Source organism: Cornus florida, unplaced genomic scaffold, assembly GCF_030987335.1.
Source record: "Cornus florida cultivar Cherokee Brave unplaced genomic scaffold, ASM3098733v1 CherokeeBrave_3.0.0_Hap2_Chr08, whole genome shotgun sequence".
Taxonomy (NCBI): Eukaryota; Viridiplantae; Streptophyta; class Magnoliopsida; order Cornales; family Cornaceae; genus Cornus; species Cornus florida.
Window position 1 is genome coordinate 99,374,538 of NW_026775578.1, and position 20,703 is coordinate 99,395,240.

The window sequence follows — 20,703 nt, forward strand, 5'->3', positions numbered from 1 at the left end:
AATAATAATAAATAAATAAAATAAAAAATTATTTCTTTGCATTTCTACTTCTTGCATTTTTATTTAATTGCCCTTTTATTTTTTGTTTGTGTACATATTTGTTATGTCTAAAAAAAAATGGTTTTTCAAAGAAACATTTTGTCTTGCTAGAGACGTTAAACTTAGCACCCACATGACACATTGTGTCTTTTATCTCTTATATCATACATGTTCATGTTCATTCTTATTTTTTTTATTTCTCTTGCATTTTGTTTCATTGTACATACTTTCAAAAAAAAAAAATATGTTTTCATTTTGTTTCATTTATTGCATTTTTATTTCTTTGCATTTTATTGTGTGTGCATACATACTTGTTATGTCATAAAAAAATTTAAAAATTAAAAAAAAAAAAGAGTTTTTATTTTTATTTTCATTTTTTTTTTTTTTTTTGTTATTCTTGCATCCTTTCTTACTTTTTGTTTTTCATTTCTTGCATTGTATATATTCTTTCATTACATTTTGCCTTTCTTTATTTTTCTTTTTACATTTTGTTCATGCATTTTATTCTTTATTTTTCTTGCATTTTGTATATACTTGTTTTCATAAAAAGAAAAATATAAAAACTTTTCACTATTGTGCCCTTATGTGTAGTCATACATACTTTATGATTTATTTTAAGCTTGATCTTATATCTCTCTTTCATCTTGTGCTACATTTCCTTAGAATGCTTGATTTGCTTATCTTATCCCATTTGGTATTTGGTGTGAGTTTGCTAGTGTGGTTATTCAAATAGGTTATTGATTCTAAGTTTGGGGGAGACGTCATTCAAATTGGATCACTACCGGGCTTCATGTCTTTGCCACCACGGTATACTCTTTCCATCTTTTTCATTGTTCTCATTGCACATTGAGGACAATGTGCAGTTTAAGTTTGGGGGTAAGGTGACTTTGTGGCATTCTACATAGATTTGAGCTTTAATTACATGATTGAGATGTGAAATCCATGTTAGCTATGATTTTAATTTTTTGAGGACTATATTCCTTAGAATTTAAAAATTGCTTGACTTGAGAATCTAATACTCCTTGTATGCCTTGTGGATGCCATTTAGGAGTAATTTTTTTGAAAAATTGATATCTTGCTTGCATTTGTGGTCCACATCATCCTAATTTTGTGATTGTTTTGAGATTCATTCTAGAATTCTACACTAACATAGGTGCACACTAGCATTCATTTGTGGGGTACATGCTTTGTTGACTATTGAATTGGTAATATCCCAATTGAGCTAGTAGTGCATTAAAAGCTTTCATTTTTTATAAAGGTGGATAACAACCCCTTTTCACTAAGTAGCAGGGATTCTAGCCTCATCAAGCACTGAATTTCTCGCGCCGAAAGGTGGAGGTCCCAAACTCTAGGCTAATAATTGAACTTGCTTAAAAAAAAAAAAAAGGTTGCAAAAGCAATAAAAAAGTGAGGACTTCTTCCAAAAGGTGAGAAGTGGGAAATGATTAGATGGAGGTTGTCTTGATTTGTAGCCTAGTTAATTTGAGCTTGTAAGTCCGTAGTGGTGTTTGAATACCTAGTGCCCTAAAGCCGTTCGGTTTGGGAGTCATTGACCTAACGCTCGACCTCATGGATCACTAGAAAGCTTAATAGATCAACACATTGCACTATGCTTCCATCTTTGATCCTTAGGATTAGAAAAAAAAAATAAAAAAAAATAAATTTGAGTGAAAAGAATAAGCGCACCTAGAATAATAAGCTTTAATAAAAGGTTTACTTTTTGTCTTAATGATCGGTATTAGATTTGTGTGCTAGTTTGAGGGTAAGGATGTGATCATTGCTTTAGTTGGCTTAGATAGCAACATATTTGATGTTAGTCTACTTAAAAAGGATTCTAGAGTTGTTTTGATTTGCATGATCATTTTCTTAATGTGTGGAGGACCATATTTGCTTGCTTGGTTGAAATTTTGAGAGATAGCTTGGAAAGGGTTGAAAAATTGCATACTTAATGTAGTTTTCTCCCAATGCTTGTTTGCAATATTGGTGCCTCTTTTGTGAGAATGAGCTTAATGCTTATGGGTATCATTTCTGGAAACCTTCACGAGACTTCACTCATCCACTAGGGGTAACCTAGGGGTTTAAAAGGCTTGTTGCATACGCTAAATGCAATCGTGTTCCCTACGAAAGTGGCGTTATCCATTTATTGCTTTCTAGTTCATAGTTAATTAGTTGTTCATTTCATTTATCTACTTCGTAGTTCATTGCTAGGGACTAGCAATATTTAAGTTTGGGGGTGTGATGAACGCTCAAAAGTGCGCATTTAAACCCCTTAAGCGAGGGTATTTTAGTTCATTCATCTATCTTAATTTATCCGTTTTAGTACTTATTTTTGTTTTTGTCTATTTCAGGTCAATAATGTTAAAACGGGCTAAAAATGGTTTCTTAAGGCCTTTTTGGAGTCAAACTAAGTCTTGGTGAAGATTTAGAGCAAAAAGAAGCTGATTTGGAGCTAAAAGAGGCTGATGCTGAAAAGTTGCCAAGTGAGATTGATCGTGAGATCGATCGAAGAAAAGTGAGATCTATAAGGAAAGTTGGATCGATCGAAGAAAAAGTTGGATTGATCGAAAATGTGCTGGCAGCGAGCTGTGTTATTCCTACGCGCCCAAAACTCCACCTACCACATAGTACGGGATTAGATATTTTTGGGGCTATATTTTTGACTTAGTGGCTAAGAAAAGGACTTTCTATATAAAGGGAAGTGACCCATTTTATAAAAGAGCTTTTTCATTTTATTTTCACACTTGTAATTTTACTTTCTCTCTCTAGAAAAGTTAAAGATTAGGGTTAGAAGAAAAGAGGGAAGTGGAGGCACATCTCAAGACCCATCTCTAGATCCACTCTCTCTCTCTCTAGACCTTCAAAGAATAAGAAGAAGAAGATGGAGCCATGTTTGGAGCTTACCTTTGAGGGTTCCAAGATCACATCCACCTCCTCCATGATTGGCTAGATCTACACTTAGGGCTTGGATGAGCCCTAAGTCTTGTGTAATCTAAACCCTTGTATTTCTATTTTTGGGGATTTATATATATTGTTGTGATTAGTGTTCTAGCCTTGTGAATTTCATGAATCTTGGTATATTTCTATGATTTTTATGGTTTAATTATTCCTATTAATTCTCTAGTTTATTTACATGTCTATATGTGATTAAATTAGGAATTATGTCTCACATGATTCATATGGATTACTTCTTTCTATTGATTTTCTATTTGATTACATGTTGTCTTATGTGTGATTATTTGGGAATTAATCTCTACACTAGTTTTTCTATCTTAATTGCATGTCTATGTGTGGTTGATTGAGAGTCTAGTGATGGCTAGACATGGGTTTTCATTAAATTTGATAGATTATTCTTACACTTGATGGGTTGTTCTACAATTTAATTCATACTTGTAGGTAGGTAGACAATCTATACTTGATTTGATATTCCATGGCTTATTATTGCAAATTCCATGATTCTCTTGATTGATGTGTGCTACAATTGTTACTAATTTGGTGGGTCATGCTTAGAATTGATGGGTTGTGCTACACTTAGTTTAGGTAGACAATTCATTCTTTAATTTGATGGTCCATGCTTAATATTGTAATTGGTAGTCGTATTTTGTTCACAACAATGTATTCCCCATTAATGGAAAGCAAGTAGTTAATTCCATGAGCTTAGTGGTGATTCCAACACCCTAAGTCTTCTCTTATCATCTCTTAAATCCCTATCTCTCATTAGTTTACTTTTCTTGCATTTTAATTTCATTGCACCTTAGTGTAATCAACCAAAATCTCTCTTTGCAATCATTTGGTACATTAGAGTCGAAGTTAAATTCCAACACGTATAATCTCTGAGGACGATCCCTACTCGCTATACTTCATTAGTTGTAGTTGTAGTTTTTATAAATGTAAATTTGATTAGAAAGGCTTCTTAAACCACAATCTTATTTTGACTTTGCGAAGCGACCTCTCGCATTAAAAAGTCCATTTTCCAAACACTTGGAAAGGGGCTCGTCAGACATCACGTCTCGGCGTAAACCAAGATCAAAATGGTTATTTCGGGCATTAACCCATTGGGAAGACCACCCTGGTGCGCACTATCTCAATTGGGGAGAACTCATACCTCCCGCACTAGAGCCAAACTCTAGCCATATCACTTGTAATAATGTCCCAAGACTCCAAAATAAATAAGTTAACAACTTATATACGTTCATTGACAAGTAGGTTGAAACCACACAATACATACTCTAAATCCACAACTGCTATAGGATGACAATGTCGAATCTTCAGAGTGCGATTCGTTACATGCTATAATAACATCACATGCCGAATCTTCAGTGTGTAATTCGTTACACACTATAACAATATAATTCAATATTGAAAACATAATCTCATAAATTTATTATAAGTCTAAAATCATGCTTCAAACATAATACCAATGTCAAACACGTGATTTAAAACAATAATGCAATAGAAACGGAAATTAATCAAGTAAACTAATTAATTTCTCTAAGTTTCAAATCTCAATCAAATGACCTCTAATTAACACATGTTAAACAACATAGCATGGTCATTGCATACACCAATTCAAAAACTTAATTAGGCCATTTAAACAATAAAATGAAATTTAATTAAATCATGATAATCAAATCCCTAAATTCTAAAACAACATCAAATGATCCCAAATTAACATATGCTAGTATACAAGTCCTAGTCATCACAAATATCAATTTAAAAACTTAATTAGGCCAATGGAACCATTAAATAGATTTTAATTAAAATCTCTAGATTTTCATACTTATCCAAATGCTCTCAAATTAAAGTATGTTAAAGAACATGCCAAGGCTTAATTTAAAAGCATATCACAAGTTAATTTCATGCAACGTACATCCATGAGAATTTAACTTTCACAAAAGATAATTATTAAATAAAAAGTGCAATTCTTATTCAAATAATTTCAATTTAATATATGTTAACTAACATATCAAAGCATAATTTATCATCATGTCACAATTCAATTCCAAGCTATATACATCATTGTAATTTAAATCTTATACAAAGAAATAAATATTAATAATTTTTTAGATTTGATACAAGGCATGCAAATAAGTTGTTTAATCATGGAAAACACTCAATACAACACATACAAAATCCTAAAACACCCCCTACCTCAATTTGAGATGAAAATCTCAAAAGCCACCAAAATGAAACCGCTCCGAATCCGACGAAACTTCGGGGTTTTGTCAGGGACAACACGATGAACATAACTCCCAAGAAAGCCCCATCAAAATCACAACTTGACTCCAAGCCCGAACTCAAAAAATGGCCAAAACGAGATTCCAATCGGTGGAATCGAAGGCCTTGCCAAGGCGAACATAAAACACTAAGGCACTACGACTTTTCATTGAAGGGAAGAAGCTCAAAAGAGGAGAGAGAAGGTGGCAGCCCTTGGCTACCATGGAATCGGGCCAAGAGAGGGGAAAGAGAGATTGAAATCTGATTTTTCATTCCAAGACCCCCTATTTATAGAAAATCTCAAGCAGACGTGACTAAAAGAGCCCACCGGGTCAGGAAAAGTGTAATTTGAGCAGACGCGCTCAAACAGCAAAATTGTGTGAATGAAAAAGAACCAAAATGAGAAAAGATGACCAATAGAAGAAACGGCATTGAAAACTGAGTCCCATGCAGGAAAATATGCCCGGAACGAGTTCGGCGGCAACTAGGGCCAAAAACCCTAAAACTAGTGAAAAATGACCAGAAGGGAATTCTAAGAGTATGTGACTCGACGAAAAGTGAAAATGAACCCCATACGAGGATCCAGGTTCAAAACAAGGCATTTAGCAATAACTTTCATTAATTACATAATAGCCTCTCCAAAAAGCAAAAACTGCACAACTGGCCCAGAATGAAAATATCTTCCAAAAATATTTTCTTAAAAACCCCTGAAATAAAATATCTTCAAAAGATATTTATGAGAAACACCCCAAGAAAAGGAAATGTTTCTGAAGAACTGTGCATCCATGCCCCTATGGACACCGGGAGCAACCAAAGTACTTTTCTGAAAAAGTAAGGAAAGGTATTCGTGGAAACCACTTAGAATGAAGATACGTGAAGTCAAAAACCAACTCCGAACACAGAAAGTGAGGTTACGCCAACAAAGTGACAAACGAGGAAAAGACAAAATAGGAAAAAGGACGAAAAGTGAATAGTGTCGAAAAAATGAAAATGTGAAAATGACTCGGTCCTTAAAGGAAGTTGTCAATCCAAGGAAAAGAGTCTTGGAAATCATTCCAGAGCACTCGAGACGACAGTAAGCGATAAGAAACTAAACTCGGAAAGGGAAAGATCAACGGAAAAAAAAATATCCTTGAAAATCTGAGAAAAATGAAAGGAAGGAAATTGACCGGGTCATTACAACTACCCTCCTTAAAGGAATTTCGTCCCCAAAATTAGGAACAAACAAAAGAGAACCGAACAAGATCAAAGCAGGATCAAACCAAAGGACAAACCATAAGGTGCGAAAGGACAACTTCAAAAGCCTGAAGGACATCTGAAGGAACACAAAAACCAAGAACTGAGTGACACTCCCCAAACGAATCGACACATTAACTCAATGTCAATCACCGAGAGAATCCCAAGACAACAACAAGTTGAATCAAAACAGATGGTTAAAAATGATATGTTAGTATGAACAATAACTAGAATCCGTCCACACTTACTCGTTAGTAAGGTAGCATGACAGTATAAGGTACTAGTTCATAACATGCACTCAACCGATCAACTCAGAAAGAAACTTTTCGATACAAATGACATCAATGTCAAAAATGATCATTACCAAATGCACTATGGGAACTAGGCATCCGTGAGAGTTGGGGTAGCTAATCCCAAAACTCTAACAACAATGTCACTGGCACCATTCGCTTAAGGCCTTAAATCGCTAACACTTATGTACTAAAGATCCCCACATCTGAAAATGCAACAACAACAACACCAATCCCAAACCACAGCTTAACAAGTCTGTGCCCTCAAGCCAATGGATTAAGATAAGCGTCGAATATTACATATTCAAGCACCCTTATTTGCATTAGTTAAGTCCATTAGCTAACTATAATGCACAATTTTGCTTTATTTGTGTATTTCCGTCTTCTTTCAGGTTGGTTTTCCCGAATTTGGCTAAGAGAGCGGTTTTAACAATCTTTTGAAGAATGAAGCACGCCGTTGCTGGGGACCATTATTTGGGCCAAGTCCTTAAGCCATCATTTGCATGAGTTGGCGGCATGGCATTCAATTTGGCAGACCGGCCCAAGGTGGACTAAGAGAGGAGCTGCATGCGCGAAGGTAAGCCTCCGCGGGCGCCCGCCAAACACCCCAGTAGCAAGCCTTCCTCGGCAGGGCCCCGCAGGTTTCGCGGGGCCCCGCCAAGCCCCCGCCGAGTTCCGCGGGCGCCCGCCACCCCATCGCGGGTGCCCATCAAACACGTCAGAGAGTTCTTTCCGGATGCCAGCACCCGTGGGCGCCCGCCGATCTGCGGATAACAGATCACCTGCTCCTAAATTCCAGTTGAATCTTGTTCCCTATGCTATTTTTATTGTGCAGATTACTCCTAGGGTGGTTAGAGCTCGTGATGGAGTGTGAAGAGAAGGGTTTTTAGCTAGATAAGAGCCTTGAAGCATTATTATCTCATCATCTCACATTTTAGCTAAGTTCTAGAGAGAAAAGGAGGAGTTTTTAAGGTTTTAGGGTGTTCTTAAGCCTAAGGTGCTAAAATAGAGAGGGATTCTTCATCTTCTTCTTCATTCTTTGTCTTCATGGGTAACTAACTCCCTATCTAGGGAGGTGATGAAGCTCTATTTTGTAAGCATTGCTTTGTTTTGATTTATATTTGGGGGTTTAATGTATATATGTGACCTTTCCATGAACTAGAGCATTTTATTTGATGTAAAGAACTTTAATGTCTATTAATGATCATTTGAGTTAAATATCTTGTCTTAGATTGTTTTTCTCTCATGATTATATTGCTACATTTTCATAGTGACAATGGAGATGAGTTCATGGAAGTGATTTTATTGGCATGATATTTAGGAATTTTGATAATCTATTGCTTAGGGCTTTCCTTTGATAGGTTCTTCTTGATTTCTATTTCATGTGCTTTTATTATGAGGTTAAGGGCTTGATAATCTATGGCTTGGTGATCATGTCTAAGGTTGCATCCTAGTTTAGGTAACCAAAACATGTAGTGCCTTGATAGGTTATTCTTGTATCTTAATTTTATATATTTCTTGAAGATAATATGTCAATGTTGTGTTGTTGCATTCCACGGTTATATATATATGTGTTCCCCCAAGTAAATCATGTCCTAGCATACTTATTGATGTGTAGTGGATTCACTTCCCTAGTCCCTTCTTAATTGCTTTTATCTCTTTAATTCCTAGCACAATATTGTTTTATACATTGTTCAATTCTTAATTTTAGTGACAAACCAACAAAACTCTATATACCCTTTTCATCATTCTAAAAGTGATTCTAGATATCTTAGTTGCCATAAACTAGCAGTCCTAGTGGTTCGACTTATCCGACCAATAGCACTATTTTATAATGATTTGTGTTATTGTAAAGGTTGATGTATAATTGACAACCGATCAATTTTTGGCGCCGTTGCCGGGGACTTGCAAACGGTTTTGCAACCGAGGTTTTAGGATTACCTTTGGTTTGATTGTTAATATTGTGTTTTGTCAATACTTTTCTTATCAGTTTTGATCATCTTTGTGTCTTAAGTATTCTAGTGAGATTCTAGGTATTCAAGACTTGCAGAGGAACGCTAGCAAATTTGTAAGTCTAGACGACTTCAGGTAAGTTTTCGAAGCTCTAGTTTCAAAGTTGTGAATATCTTGCATGTGTTTAGATTAGATTTATCCAGTTGTGAAGCCCTTGTTGAGGCTATTTATTGTTCTTTCTTGATTACAAGCATCGATCCTTATCGTGGCCATTTATTTTTTGTCTTGATAATTGAGGAGAAAGGGATCATTGCATGTGGGTTGGTGGTGATGAATTATTGTATTGATTTTGTTATGTGTTGTTGATGTTTGGCCATAGATCACTTTCCCTACCCACAATTGACTCGCCAATTGACATAAATTCACTTGAAAGAACTCTTAGAAGAAACCTTAGGGAATCTACAGATATAAGAGGAATTGAACTTGAATTTAATACAATGGCTGAAGATGTTGGAAATGACGGAAATGAGGGAATCCATAATAATAGAGCTGAAATTCCAAACGTGGTTCCCATGACTCTTCGGGACCACTTCAGCCCTACCACGTATGCTTCTCCCTCTTGCATAGTGATGCCAAATATCGAGGCCGCTCAATATGAAATCAAATCTAGCACCATCTAAATGCTTCCATCTTTTCATGGCTTTGAGAATGAGGACCCCTATAAGCACCTTGATGAATTCCTTGAAATCTTCTCTACCATCAAGCTTAGGGCTTCCCTGATAATGCTCTCCATTTGCATCTCTTCCCATTCTCATTAAAAGAAAGGGCAAAGTATTGGTTGAACTCCCTTGCTGCAAGTTCCATTACTACATGGGCTCAATTGCAACAAGAATTCTTAAAGAAGTATTATCCAGTGAGTAAAACCAACTTAATGAGGCGTTCCATTCTTAGCTTTTCCCAAAGCGAGGGGGAACAACTTCATGAGACGTGGGAGAGACTTCAAGACCTCTTAAGGAAATGTCCGCACCACCTAATTCCAAAATGGCAATTGGTGTAAGCTTTCTATGCTGGGTTAACCGACCCACATAGATTCATGGTTGACTCATCTTGTGGGGGGATGTTCATGTCTAAAAGTGTGGATGAGGCATGGACCTTGCTTGAGAATTTGAGTGAAAACTCGTTACAGCATAATTCTCGTAGTGGTCCAACCTCAACCAATACAAAGAACACCAACCCTTGTCAACCAAAGACAATGAGGGAAGAATCATCTCAAGTGGATGCCATAGCTCATAAATTTTATCAATTAATGGCACCAAATCTCTCTCCTTCCTTGTCTCAAAATTCAGCTAGTGCGGTGTGTGCATCATGCACGAGTCCTTTCCATCTCTCGGAAGATTGTTCTACACCGGAACAATTTCCTAATCCCAATCAAGATAAAGCAAATGCGATGTTCTCAAGGCCCAGGAATAATCCATATTCCAATACTTACAATCCGGGATGGAGAGATCATCCAAATTTCTCGTAAAGGCAACAAGCCCCACAAAATTCGCAATTTTAAAATCAAAGGCAGCAAAATCAGCCCTCTTCTCAATTTCAAAATAGGCCATATTAGGCCTCGTCAAGCTACCGTCCCCCTTGTAATCCAAATATCTCTAATCAACCTCCTGTGCTCCCAATGGATGAGATTATGGTTGCAAATAAGCAAATGATGGACTCTATAAATAAGCAAATGATGGAATCCAACAAGTAACTCTTGTCATCTTTGCAACCCACTCTCCAAATGGTTCATTCCCACACTCAGTCTATTGCTAAACTTGAGAATCAAGTAGGGCAAATAGCCACTTCAATGAACCAACTCCTTCAAAGAGATCAAGGGAAGCTTCCCGCTCAACCATTTGAGAATCTTAGAGGGATTCATGTGATTGACGAAACCCCTCCTCCGAGTGGGCCAACTCATGAACAAGTCCAAGCAATCACTACCCTTCAGAGTGGTCGATTTGTGGACAACAAGGTTGATGGAAGTAGCAATGAAAAAGTTCTTCCTCCCAAAAATCCAAATCTCCTCTCGTCTAATCCAAAGTTCACTCTGGAAAATCCAAAGTCAAATGCTAAAAATTCCAAGTTTGTCAACCCAAATGTGGAGACGTCTTATGAGCCTAAGGCTCCATTTCCTCAACGACTCCAAGAGTCGACACATTTTGGGAACAAGAATTGCAAAATTCAAGACATGTGGGAAGTTTTTAAGCAAGTAAAGATCAACTTGCCTCTCCTGGATGCTATAAAGCAAATCCCTTCCTATGCAAAATTTCTCAAGAATTTGTGCACTTAAAAGCGCACTTCCAAAAATCATTTGCCAAAGAAGGTGAGATTAACTGAAAATGTGAATGCAATCATTCAACACAGTGCTCCTCAAAAGTATAAGGATCCGGGCGCCCAACTATCTCGTGTGTCATTGGCGAAAACAAGATAGAAAGGGCCCTCCTTGACTTAGGAGCTAGTGTAAATTTGATTCCATATTCAGTTTACTTGCAGCTTGGGTTGGGAGATCTAAAGCCAACCTCCGTGGTCTTGCAGCTTGCCGACAGATCGCTCAAGCACCCACGGGGCATTCTTGAAGATGTCATAATCAAAGTGGACAAATTCTACTTCCCGATAGACTTTGTGGTTCTTGACACGGAACCGGTTCATGACCCAAAGAAGCATATTCCCGTGATCCTCGGTAGGCCATTCTTAGCTACAGCTAATGCTTCAATTAATTTCTGAACCGGGGTGATGGATATCATCTTTGGAAATATGCAAGTGAAACTCCACATATTCCATGCGACGCAACATCCTTCCGAAGAGGATGATTGTTTCCTCATCGATGTGGTAGATGAAGTGGTTGAAGAATCTCTTCCCTTGATTTTAAGCAAAGATCCTTTGGAAACTTGCATGTCTCACTTTGACTTCTCAAACTTTGATATTGCCCAATCAATCCATGAAGTAAACTCTTTGCTTGATATTAATGCTATCATGAATTCTCCTCCTTGGAAGGTGCCAAAAGAACCACTTCCTCAGCTTTCCACTGCTCCTCCGGTCCTTTCCTTGAAATCTCCACCATAACTTGAGTTAAAGCCACTCCCGGCCCACCTCAAGTATATGTTTCTTGGTGCGAGTAAAACTCTTCCGGTCATCATTGCTTCTGACCTTTTAAAGGATCAAGAAACTAGCCTTTTAGCGGTGCTACAAGAGCACAAAGAAGCTATTGGTTGGGCAGTGGCTGATTTGAAAGGAATCAACCCTTCTATTTTTATGCATCGCATTCATATGGAGGATGACGCTAAACCTTCTAGAGAGGTGCAACATCGGTTGAATCCCAACATGAAGGAAGTGGTCATGAAAGAAGTGATCAAGCTACTAGATGCAGGAATCATCTACCCCATCTCTAATAGTAAGTCGGTGAGCCCCACTCAAGTTGTACCCAAGAAATTCGGCCTCACTGTTGTTGAGAATTCTGCGGGAGAGCTCATGCCACAATGCACTACCACCGGTTGGCGTGTGTGCACTACAAGAAATTAGGCTATTAGGAATAGTCTTTTAGTGACACACTAAAACCTGTCCCTAAAGATCTTATTATTAGGGACGGGCAAATTTTACCGTCCCTAATAACAGCTTTTAGGGACGGTTAATCTGATATGTCACCAAACCTCTAAAACCCGTCCCTAAAGATCTTATTATTAAGGACGGACAAATTTTACCGTCCCTAATAACAACCTTTAGGGCCTGTTCGGAGGCCCATATCTGATATTGTTTTGGTGTTTTGATTTTAGTTTTGGGCCAATATCATGTTTGGAGTGGGCTGATATGGTATTTAACAGTGCCAAAACATTATCATTTTTGGGCCAAAACCCATATCAACATTTTGGTGATATATGGCACTGTCGGTGAATTGATCTGAAACCAAAACCAAACCAACCCTCGTTTATACTGTAGCGGTGATATCATGTATATAAGGTCGCATATCAGATTTTAGGTCATTTTTCAGCATCGTTTCTCTCTCTTCGCGTAGCTCCCTGAAAGGCGACTTCAGTGGCGATCCAACCTTTTCCACCACCGATCTGGCAGAGCTCCTCCACCAGGTACGTCATTTTGTGTCTCTGTTTGTATCTATAGATCACATATATCTTCGCTTTCGAGATTTACATTTGGGAGGTCCTCGTGTTCACTTTCTCTCTCTAATATTGTGACAATCAGAGTCTATATTGCGTTTCCAAGTTCTGATCTTTATTCCAATCATATTGTGAGTGTTGTAATTTAGGGCATTTGTGTCCAGATCTCAAGTTTCTCCACCACCGATCTGGCAGAGCTCCTCCACCAGGTACGTCATTTTGTGTCTCTGTTTGTATCTATAGATCACATATATCTTCGCTTTTGAGATTTACATTTGGGAGGTCCTCGTGTTCACTTTCTCTCTCTAATATTGTGACAATCAGAATCTTTATTGCGTTTCCAAGTTCTGATCTTTATTCGAATCATGTTGTGAGTGTTGTAATTTAGGGCATTTGTGTCCAGATCACAAGTTTCATGAGAGGGTTTGATTTTAGCCCTGTTTCTGGGTTGTTTCTTCTATCAACCATTGTTCTGATATAAGGGTTTATATGTCATCCATCGATTGTGTGTGTTGCAATGTGGAAGCAATTAGAATGTTGACTGAGTTAATTATAACTATCGATTTTAGCGATATTTTCAAGATCTGTTCTTGGTCCAAATTATAATTTTGCAAAGGATCTGTATTATGTATAAATCAACCTAACAGGCTCTTATATCATATCAGGCTTGATCGTACATTAAAAAGCAAAATTAAAATTGATATTTGTAAATTATTAAATTGTTTGAATGATCAATTTGTTGTATTATATTATTTAAGGACAAATGGGAGGACAAAAGATTCGACAAAAGGATAAAATTTAAACATTCATCAACTTTTAAATTCTCAAACTTAGGATGATGAAATCTACAGCCAATATATATATATTTTTTTAATTTGTGCATTATATTGGCTAGGCCCCGCCAATATTTTAATGTATGCTTCACAGTTCTGTAAACATTCAAACCAGTATAATTTAGACGACTTGAAAACGAAGAATAAATACAAGTAAATCCTAGAATAAAATTTAAACTAGGGAATTCAAATATCAACAGAAAATGGAGTTTCACTATTATCTTTCCACAAGACCATAACCAACAAAAACAGACCCTAAATGTAAAAAACAGAACAAGACTTGAGAATACAAGAATTAGAGTACTAATCTTGATAACAGAACAACTTCCAGCTACAGCACCAAGAAATCCAAACGACAACCCTGATATTATGAAGAATACACCTAAAAAAAAACACAACAGACCTGGTCAGAGCTAACAGGCCTGCTGCAGAGTAAGAGATGGCACAACATAAGCAAAAGCATTAGATCCTCAAAACAGATTCAGGCAAATCCAAATCCTGTTCTGAGTTAGCAATTTATTTAAACAGGCAAGCGAACAGATAAAAGAATGCTTGTGAATAGCTCCTTTAAACCAAACAGTCTCATTCCAAGCAACAACATTTTTCTTAGGTCTAATATTTTCCCAAGCAGTTTTAATGGTAAACTACCCCTTACTAGGTTTGACAAAATAACTTGATCATTATTTAGAAAGGCTGGAAATCTGAAGGTATGGCATTCCTTAGCTCAATAAGCTCAAGGGTGTTGGTTTGAGGCCACTGCCAGTGGTTATTAACTATAATATCAGCCACAGTTGTTTGTTCATTGTAAACCTGAGTCAAAGATGACTCTATTACCTATTCTCATCACAATAGGGCTCATAGGGAGCCAATAGTCATTCCATAACCAAGTGTGTGTCCTTTTACCCACTTGATGCATAATAAACATTCTAAAGTTAGTTCTAATTTGTAAGATTTTCCTCCAGCTCCAAGAACTACTTTGAGGAATTTTAATAGACCAAAAGTCTCTATTTCTAAGGAGATGAACTTTAACCCATTCAGTCCATAGAGATTGAGGCATCAGTTGAATAACTTCCCATAAGTTCTTAGCCATAGCGGCCCTGTTCCAAGCATTCAACTCCAAAGACTCAAACCACCTTCCTTTTTAGGGTAACAAACATCCTCCGAAGCTACTTTTGAACCAGCATTCATTAAAGAACTACCCTTCCACAAGAAATGCATTAAAACTGAATTTAATTTATTAAAAAGAATAGCCTTATTATTTTATATTTTTTATAAGTAATAATATTTAAAAAGGCGTTCAATAGGGGAACTCGTCCCGTAGACATAAAATAAACCGGGGTCTAAGGCCCCAAAGAATCCAAAAAAGAAATTAAATCAACAGAAGAGGAACACGAACTTTTGTTCACATAACTAAATAGAGAACGAATCGCTTGTTGAATATTTGAATATTCATTGGTAATATAAGAAAAAGAATAAACATTTACATCTCTTTGAAAAAAATGCACTGATAATTTGTCAAATCTTGTCAATTCACATTCGCATATTTGTTGATATTATACAAAAATTCATAGGGTTGCAATTAAGTTTCTAAAGAATGGCCTAAAGAATACTATTATACATTTATTTACTGGAACACTCACCATGCACTAAATGATTAGAATATTCTCTCAGTATATTATGCACACATCTGAAACAAAAATATGATTGTTGCCATCCAGAGGTATTACTTCTGTGAAATGTACTTGCAATAATATTTCCCTGAAATTTCGTAAAGAGATAAAGACAGTACCTTGTGTGTTGTACTGCTATATACCACTTTCCTTCACCTTGCTCTTCGTGAGATGAAGTGTTTTATAGACAGTACATTTTTTACTTATCATTGACGTGTTGAATTATGAGTCAAAACACAATTCAATATACTAAACTGTTCAATTACTTAATAATAATCAGATGGACATGAACAATGACAATGTTGAGCAATACCCATCAAGAGACATTCATTCTCTTGATGGTGACAATGGTGAGGATGTTGTAGTTGTTGAACAGGCCGATGCCGCTGTTTGGTGTAATGCCCATCAAGAGAAATTCATGCTCTTGATGGAGGAAGAGGTTGGAAAAGGAAATCGTACAGGCACGACTTTTAATCCAAATGGGTGGACACATATTGTGGACGCAATGTTATTAGAAACTGGAAAGAAGTACACGAAGGACCAATGTAGACAAAAATTCAATAATATAAGAGCATTGTACAAAGATTGCAAACAAATATTATCTGAGACTGGTGTAGGGTACAACAGTGAAACTGGAATGATTAACTTGGAAGCTGAAAGATGGGTTCGATTGTGCAAGGTTAGTATTTCAATACGTGTCTATTTACCATACATACAGTAAGTAATTAGTGATTTAGTATTAAAAGGGTTTGATGAACAATAATTGTAAGTTGATAACGTGTAGGTTCTCAAGCATGGAAAAAAAATAAAAAAACAGGGGTGTAAGAATTATGAGCAGATGGTAAGGATTTTTGGGAATACACATGCTACTGGCAAGCATGTTCATCCTTCTACAAAGCCACCCAGACCTCACCAAGTGCTAACAATGCCTCAAGTGGCAACACATGAAGCTCAAATTCATAACATTGAGGGCAATGTGGGCATGACTGATGTAGAACGACCTAATGTAGAAGGACCTATTGACCTCAGTCCTACTCCCAAACCTATAGCTAAGAAACAGAAGAAAGAAACTTTTTCAGAAACAATGTCTTTAGTGATGGAATGTTTGACTAATATTGGGAACGCGAAAGCTGAAAAAATTGCAAAAGCCATAGCAGAATCATCTTCTAGTTGTCAACCATCTCGATTTACCGAAATGCCTGAAGTGACATCTCCCAGTAAAAAAGAAAAAGAAATGGATCCCCAGCTTGAAGAGTGCGTCAAGATCGTCAACACATTAGTGGGGATTGATGATACCCATTATGCTAAGATCATAAGGATGTTTGGTGAGGACAAGGTGTGGAGGGATATATTTCTTCACATTCCTGATGAAAGGAAGGTTGGGTGGGTGATGAATCAGCCTCTATGATTTCTTCGGTATCTTACTTTTATGTGCTTTTGGATGACTGTTTTATAACTGCTTTTACATTACTGTTGGATGACTGTAATGAATTTTTCTTATCTACTGCTTTTACATTATTGTTGGAAGACTATATTTAATTCCTCTATCTACTGCTTTTAAATTAATGCTGGAAAACTATTTATGTTCTACATCTATTGCTTTTACATTGTTGCTGGATAATTGTATGATTTGGTATGTCTTTTCCATTTTGCTTCATTTTTGTTACAATAACTGCTTCTGTTTATTCTTAAATAGGATAGTAGCTATGGATATAAGGACAATATTAACCATTTATGATGATGATGATGAGGAGGAAATTCTTGTATTGATCGCAGCCGTATATGAGTACTATTATAAACATTTTGATAAACAACGTTGTAGGGATTCCATGTTACAAGGGGAAGATTACATATTCGAGGTCTTAAATGGACATGAAGATAGGTGTTATGAAAATTTTCGGATGTACCCCAACACCTTTAGGGCATTGTGTCGTGAGTTGAAATTGTTAGGATTGAAAGATTCAACATTTCTAACGGTGGAAGAACAAGTTGCAATTTTCCTACTTACCGTGTCTCACAATGAAAGGAATCGTGTCGTTGCTGAAAGATTCCAACACTCTACATCCACAATTTCATATCACTTTCATACTGTATTAAAGTTAATTTGTGAGTTAGGGACTAAGATTATTGTTCCCCCGGATTTGAATGAAATTCCTAAAGAGATAAAGAACAATCCAAAGTTTTACCCATACTTTAAGAATTGTGTAGGAGCCATAGATGGTACTCATATCCATGCTGTAGTGCCAGTTGACCAACAAATACCCTTCCGTGGTCGAAAGGGTGATACGACTCAAAATGTCATGGCCGTGTGTTCATTTGATATGAAATTCACATACATTCTAGCAGGGTGGGAAGGGTCTGCTAATGATTCGAAGATTTTAAATGAGTGCATTCAGAATGAGGATTTCAATTTTCCATCACCACCCGAAGGTAAAAATATTAAGTTTTCATATTTGTGCATTTTACATTACAAATACGTTAACTTTAATACTTAACATACTTAATATGACAGGTAAGTTTTATTTAGTCGACTCTGGGTACGCCAATCAACCGGGGTTTTTGGCCCCTTACCGAGGTCAACGTTACCATATGCAGGAATATCGTAGACATACTAGAGGACCACATGGTAGAGAAGAGGTGTACAATTTTAGGCACTCGTCATTGAGGAATATCATAGAGCGATGTTTTGGGTTGGTAAAGATGAGATTCGCTATATTGAAGCAAATGCCCCCTTATCACTTTGACACTCAAGTTCTTATTGTCATTGCCTGTTGTACATTGCATAATTTCGTAAGATCCCAAGGTGAATCTGATGAAATTTTTGATTCTGAAACCCCTCAATCTTCACAAAATGAACTTGATGTGGATGACGATGTTCAGGTGGTCAGTGCTACTAATACACAGATACGACAGATGGATATTTATCGTGATGGTATTGCCAACCTAATTTGGGAGCACTGTAATCACTAATTATAAAACTGTCTAATAGTGTGTAGAATTAAAATATGGATGCCTGTAATAACTAATTATATTACGTAAATTAAACTCAGATGCTCCTTATTTATGGATAACTGTAATAACTAATTATATTAGGATATCAAATATTAAATGCTTTAGTACTTGTAGGCGCACTTATGTATAGGCTTGAAGGTGAGCGACCACAATGTGCATGTGGTAGAGGTCCTATGCATCTGTATAGGGCTCGAACTCCAAAAAATGATGGTCGACAATTCTATAGGTGTCCGGCTCGAGAGGTATGGTCAATTACTTTTAGGTGCTATTTCTGTTACTGTTTCCTAATTGTATAATTTATATTTCTTGTAGTCACATATGAATGCATTTATGTGGGTGGATGAGTTGCACCAAGGTGCACAAGTTGAAGAACAGGTTCAATCTGACTTGGACAGAGTCATTGCAATGATTCAAAATGAACAATGTAGACAGAAGTACATGCTCTTCCTAGGTTGTGGATGTCTTGCTATCACAATCATATTTATTGTGATTGTCCTCTTGTTGCTCATTATCGTTGTTATTGAAAGATGAAGTTAGATAAACTTCCATCTTTTGTAATATATGACATGTAATATGTATTTAGTTAATTTCCTGTGTTTCATTTGGTATGTAATATATACTTAAATGGTATATTTTGAACTACGTATTAGTTGTTGTTGTGTTATCTTCTCTGTCATTTTGGGAGTGAGCTTTAGGGTATTTGTAAAATTTGCTACTGAGGTCATTTACACTCTATTTGCGACATTAGAGAAAAAAAAAGGTTAGATATATCTTGTTTACTACTTCTAATTATTTCATTCCTACCGTGTGTTATTTTGTTTTTCTCTAATGTTGTTCATGTCTTTTGTTTTGCATGAGGTCATTTACACTTTAAATTTACAACTAAGCTTGAAAAAAGGTTAGATATATCTTATTTACTACTTCTAATTATTTCATTCCTACCGGGTGTTATTTTGTTTTTCTCTAATGTTGTTCATGTCTTTTGTTTTGCATGAGGTCATTTACACTTTAAATTTACAACTAAGCCTGAAAAAAGGTTAGATATATCTTATTTACTACTTCTAATTATTTCATTCCTACCGGGTGTTATTTTGTTTTTCTCTAATGTTGTTCATGTCTTTTGTTTTGCATGAGGTCATTTACACTTTAAATTTACAACTAAGCCTGAAAAAAGGTTAGATATATCTTATTTACTACTTCTAATTATTTCATTCCTACCGGGTGTTATTTTGTTTTTCTCTAATGTTGTTCATGTCTTTTGTTTTGCATGAGGTCATTTACACTTTAAATTTACAACTAAGCCTGAAAAAAGGTTAGATATATCTTATTTACTACTTCTAATTATTTCATTCCTACCGTGTGTTATTTTGTTTTTCTCTAATGTTATTCATGTGTTTGGTTTTGCATGAGGTCATTTACACTTTAAATTTACAACTAAGCCTGAAAAAAGGTTAGATATATTTGTTTACTACTTCTGATTATTTCATTCCTACCGTGTGTTATTTTGTTTTTATCTAATGTTGTTCATGTGGTTTGTTTTGCATGAGGTCATTTACACTCCAAATTTGCAGTTTAGCCTGAAAAAAGGTTAGATATATCTTATTTACTACTTCTAATTATTTCATTCCTACCGTGTGTTATTTTGTTTTTCTCTAATGTTCTTCATGTGTTTTGTTTTGCATGAGGTCATTTACACTCCAAATTTGCAGCTTAGCCTGAAAGAAGGTTAGATATATCTTGCTTGAATTAAATTTGTGGACGGTGTCCCTTGTTAGTTGAATTTTGTGGGCGGTGTCCCTTATTGAAATAATTTTGTGGGCGGTGTCCCTTATTAAATGAATTTTGTGGGCGGTGTCCCTTATTGAAATAATTTTGTGGGCGGTGTCCCTTGTTAAATGAATTTTGTGGGCGGTGTCCCTTATTGAATTAATTTTGTGGGCGGTGTCCCTTGGGTTTATTGTGTTTTGAAATTTTGGAAATGTCCATTTTTAAGGGGAAGTCATGCCGGATTTTTTAAAAAAAAAATAATAAAAATTTAATTTAACTCTGCTTTATATTTTGCTACTATAGGTAATGTCTTGTTTTACATTCAAATTCATTTTTTGCTACTACATTGAAGGACATGGCAGTAAGTTGTAGGCAGTGGCACCAGCGGGATTGATAGGAAGCATTCTCTAGTTGCTGCAACTCCAGAAAGCTAGTGATCTCTAAGTTAATCAAATGGAGGCCTATGCAAGTATAAAAAAGTGGGTGTACATTTTATGGAATGAATATTAGTGATCTCCAATTATGTGTATATTTTTTGTAA